Consider the following 5,944-nt stretch of genomic DNA (forward strand, 5'->3'; position numbering starts at 1 on the left):
ATGCTCAACATCACTCAACAACAGGGAAATACAAATCAAAACTACAGTGAGATACCACCTCAGAGTTGTCAGAATGGCTAATATTAATAACACAGTAAACAACAGATGTTGGTGAGGATGCAGAGAAAGGGTAACCCTCTTACGCTGTTGGTGGGAATGTAAACTGGTGTAGCCACTCTGGAAAACAGGCTCCTCAAAAATCAAAAATAGAATAACCTATAACCCAGCAATTTCAGTACTAGGTATTGACCAAAAGGGTACAAAATATCTGATTCAAAGGAGCAATGTATATAGCAACATTATCAACAATAGCCAAAATATGGAAAAATCTCAAAAGTCCGTCAATTTATGAATGGATAAAGTAGTTGTGGGGTGTATATATAAACATTGTATAATGTATAATGTAATGTGGTCTGTATATATATATACACTTATACAATTTAATATAATACATGTAATATACATAATATAATGTAATATTACTCAGCCATTAAAAAAGAATAAAATCGGGGCACCTGGGTGGCTCAGTGGGTTAAAGCCTCTGCCTTCGGCTCGGGTCATGATCCCAGGGTCCTGGGATCGAGCCCCATGTGGGGCTCTCTGCTCAGCGGGGAGCCTGCTTCCCTTCCTCTCTGTCTGCCTCTCTGTCTACTTGTGGTCTCTGTCTGTCAAATAAATAAATAAATTCTTTAAAAAAAAAAAAAAAGAATAAAATCTTGCCATTTGGAACAACCTGGATGGAGCTAGAGTATATTAGGCTAAGCAAAATAAGTCAGTCAGAGAAAGACAAATACTATATGATTTCACTCATTTGGAACTTAAGAAATGAAACAGATAAACATGCAGGGAAAAGAGAGAGGCAAAACATAAAAGAGAGTCTTAACTATTAGAGAACAAATTGAGGGCTTCTGGAGAGGAGGTTGGTGGGAGGAATGGTAATGGGTGATGGATATTGAGGAGGGATCTTGTGATGAGCACTGAGTTTGAATCACTAAATTCCACTCCTAAAACCAATATGATACTATATGTTAACTAGAATTTAAGTAAAAACTTGAAATATGAAAAAGAAATAATCTTAGAATGAGAGCTTCCTAAGCAAAACATAAAATACAGAAGAGATAGAATTCATTGAAAAAATTGATTTAAAACTATAAATTTCTATAGAAAAAAATGCAATAAACAAATCAAACTAAAATTTTAAAATTGGAGGAAATATTTGTAATACTTATAATGGGAAGGTGTTAGTATCCTTAGTATGTAGAATACTCCAAAAATTTATGAGTATTATCAATAGACTAACCAAAAATATTAAGAATGTAATCAATTTATAACAAAATAAATACTATTGCAAAGATGTTCAAAATCACCTACAGTTATAAACCAAAAAGAACAGAATCTAAAATTAAAAAGATAATAAAATAGATAATCCTTAATAATTATGACCATCCAAACCACAAATGCACACCATAAAAATATTTTGGAAAGTTTTTCAATTTCTTTTATGATCTCTACCAAAATGTGACAGATAGCTAAAAAAAAATTTTTTAAAGGCACATACCAGGGATGCCTGGGTGGCTCAGTTGGTCAAGGATCTGCCTTTGGCTCAGGTCATGATCCCAGGTTCCTGGGAGTAAGCCCTGCATCTGGCTCCCTGCTCCATGGGGAGTATGCTTCTCCTTCTCCCTCTGCCTGCTGCTCCCCCTGCTTGTGTTCTCTCTGTCAAATAAATAAATAAAATCATAAATGAACGAATGAATGAATGGCAGGTACAAGTCTCACTTAAAAATATAAATATAAGAATATTAACAAATAAAATCAGAAGAATGTATTTTAAAGCACATTAACATCAATTAGGATTTATTTTAGAAATGTAATAATGGTTTAATGATAGAAAATCCACAAATTTTTTGACAAAAGTCAAACCATGTATACTGGAAAAAGATTTTATGATTTAATATATATTACTGATTTTCTAGAATCTCAATAAATTAAGGAGAGGAATTAGTCTATCTTTCTGAGTGGCATTTATAGGAAACCAGGAAGAAATGCTATAATTAATAGAAAGACACAAAATTAATTTTCTTCCAAAGCATGAAAAAAACAAGGAGTTTATCACCCCATGCTGGATAATTGCATTATCTGGCATCTTTGTAAATTTGTTTCTGTGTTGGTTATTACCTCTTGCTCATAGACTCTTATCATTTGTGGGTCTCCTCCTAGTTGTTTTACTTAAAAAAGTATTGATATGAATAATTTGAGACTAAAATAACGTACACTTCCTCCAAAGAGAATTTTTAAAGCATTGCTTGTTCCAAGTACCTGGGGCACTAGCAGTCTGGGTCACTTCAACCCAAGTAAGGGCTTGGAATTTTGCTGGCTGGTAAGAATGCTGAATCTGAGTCGAAATCTGTGCAAGGACTAGGTTCTGATTATTTTTACGCCAACAAGCCAATGTTCGAGAAGCCAGCCCCAACAGAAGAATGAGTTACCAGGTTTCTACCCCCAGTAGGTCCTGGATTACAACCTTATTCCCTGAAAACACAGCTGTCTCTTTCTTATCAGGAAACACCCTCTGGGCAAAAGTAGACCCAAACACTTGGCTCAAATTCTGGGTTCTCTTCCTCTTAATACCTTACCATCTTCTTAGCTGTTTGAAGGTTTTTAGATGTTCTTTACATTTTACACAAATTTTATTACTTGGCTTCCAAAAAAGGATTGATCTAAATGACATAGTCTGAGACTCCTAGAAGCAGAAGTCTTTTTTTTTTTTTTTCCTTCATTATTCTATGGTCAGAGCTTTTGGTTGACCTTAAGGATTCAAATACAATTAATAATACTGTCCTTTGGTTTATTCTATTAGGAACAGCAGTCACTAGTCATTTTTCTTCTTTTCCCCCAGTATTACTGATGTATACAGACCTTTCTCAGCTTATGATGGGGTTACATCCCAACAAACCCTTTGTAAATTGAAAACAACCGTAAATCAAAATGCATGTAATATACCTCTAACCTACTGAACATCATAGCTTAACCTAGCCTATCTTCGTAGCTCAGAACACATACATCAGCCTACAGTTAGACAAAATCATCTGACATGAAGCCTATTTTATAATAAAGTGTTGAACATCTCATGTAATATATTAGATTCTGCACTGAAAGTGAAAACAGAACGGTTGTGAGTATAGTAGGTATTTACCCTTGTGACCCCAGCTGACTGGGAGCTGTGGCTCGCTGCCACTGTCCAGCATCATTATATCATACTACACATTGCTAGCCCAGGGAAAAGATCAAAGTTCTAAACTTGAAGTACAGTTTCTACTAAACTTATATTGCTTTTGCACCATGGCAAAGCAGAAAAATCATAGATCAGAGCCTTGTAAGTCAAGAACATGTGCTTAAGTTTAGGTGAACATCATAATGGCTTGACTTACACATATTATGAAATTATTCCGAGAAGTTTAGTTAACATCCATCATCTCATATATATACAAAAAACAAACAAAAGAAAGAAAGAAGTATTCTTTTCCTTGTGCTGAGAACTCTCAGATCTGCTTTCAATTATACCATATGGCAATGTTAAGTATAGTCATCATGTTGTACATTGCATCACCAAAACTTATAACTGGAAGTTTGTACCTTTGACTACCTTCATCCAGTTCCCCCAGCCCACAGCCCCCACCTCTGATAATCACAAATCTGATCTCTTGATACAGAGTTTGGCTCTGTTTGTCTTTTAGACTCTACATATAAGTGAGATCATACAGTTATTTGTCTTTCTCTGCCTGATTATTCCACTTAGTATAATACCTTCAAGGTCCATAGAAGCAGAATTCTTTTTATTTTATTCTTCAAGCTTTTTCTCAAAATTCTGACCAATAAAATAAAGCAAGAAAAGATTGTAAAAACAAAAATATTGCAAGTGAAAATATTATTTTTGTTCAAAAGCAAAAAATAAATTTAAAACAAAATAATATAGGTACAAGGTACAAGAAAAATATTTTTAAATCACTTATTTTCTGTTGAAAATGAACAGAAAATATAAGGAAAAACCCAAAATAAGAAAACACAAAATATAAACATCATGGTGTTTTTTTATGTGTCAACTTGACTACATTAATATTCCTAGTATTGAATCAAACACTAACCTAGGTATTACTTTGGAGGCATTTGTAAGCATGACTAAAAGTCCATATTCAGTTGATTTTTAAGTAAAGGAGATTATTTTATATAACCTGAGTGGGCCTCTTTCTATCCATTTAAGGCCTTAAAAGCAGAACTGAGTCTTCCCAGAAGAAGACACTCCAACTGTGGATAGCCATTTCAGCCTAGACTCCAGAGTTCCAGCCTGCCCTTCTTGATGGCCTGACAGATTTGGACTGGACTAGCTAGGCTTCACAGTTGTATAAACCCAATTTTTGCGACACATCTTTCAATATATATCCCCTACTGGTTCTACTACTCTGGTTGAACCCTGATTGATAAAATAGGTAATAAATGTTAACAAGAATTTGTGTGGGACTTTTATAAAGAGAAATGTTAAATATTGCTAAAGAACATAAAAGTAGATAATGTAGATAAGAGACTTAACAAACTTCACTGAAATTCAAAATATTCCCCCAAAATGCAATTAAAAATAAAATTCTAACAAGACATTTTTTGGAGAATTTGACATGTTTCCTCTAAATAAAAAAGAATAATCACAGTGGTGGGAGAGAAATGAGCCTACCAAATAACAAAACATGCCATATAGCTACAATAATTTTTAAAGTATGAAGTTACCAGAGAAAGAGAGATCAAGGAAACAGAATAGGAGCCCAGAAATAAACATATATGCAAATAGGAATTTAGTGAACAAAAAGTGTGATACTCAAATCAGCATGGAAAAGATGGTTGTACCAATTATCGTTTACCTTTTACTGAGAAACAAGCCACCCAAAAATGGAATAGATTAAATTAAGAACCATTTACTTAATTCACAATTTGGTGGTTTGGCAGTTTGTGCTGGAGTAAACTGGGTGGTTCTTTAGGTCTAGCCAGGCTTGGCTGATGTTGACTGAGCAGGCTCTTGGGTCTATGGTTAGCTGATGGGCCAGCTGGAGATGAATGGTTTTGGATGGTCTCATTTATATATCTTCTGTTTTACTGAGAGTAACAGTGGAGACCAGGCCACATGTCTCTTACCATCCAGTAAGCTAAACTCGGCTGTTTTATATAAGATCAGAGTTCTGAGAACAACAAACATTTAAACCTCAATACACAAGCATTTTTCAAGTCTCTGCCTGCATTATGTTTACCATTGTCTCATTGGCCAAAACAAGTCATATGTCTAAGCACAAAGTCAGCAGAGGAGGGCACTACCAAAGGGCTTAGATACAGGGAGGAGTGAGCCAATTGCAATTAATCTGCTATAATAAAATATTCAATAAATGATGCTGGGAAATTGAATCACTTGGGGAGAAAATAAGATTAGATTTTGGTATTGCAAACAAATAAGTTACAAATACATTAAAATTTAAATGTAAAAATTGCCATATTTTAATAACAATGGTTGGAAAATGACAATATAGAGAAAATACTTGCAATAAAAATGGCAATAATTTAAAAAGTTGTATTAGAAATAAATAAGAAAAAGATCAACACCTCTGTTAAACCAGTGGGGGGAAATGCAGATATATAATTCATAAAAGAAATATAAATGGACTTCAGTTGAAAGAAATATGCCTGACATCAGTAGTAGTCAAATATAAATGAAAATAAAAACCTGAGATATCAATTTTTGCCAATGATTTTGACAAAATTTGATGTCAAAATTTAATGTCAAGTGCTAAAGACTGTTTGGAAATAGATACACTCACATAATGTTTGTTAGAATATAAATTGGCAGGAAATTCCTAGAGAGCAAGTTAGCACTACCAAAATGTTAATTTGCATACATTTTAATCCA

Source organism: Mustela nigripes, chromosome 1, assembly GCF_022355385.1.
Source record: "Mustela nigripes isolate SB6536 chromosome 1, MUSNIG.SB6536, whole genome shotgun sequence".
Taxonomy (NCBI): Eukaryota; Metazoa; Chordata; class Mammalia; order Carnivora; family Mustelidae; genus Mustela; species Mustela nigripes.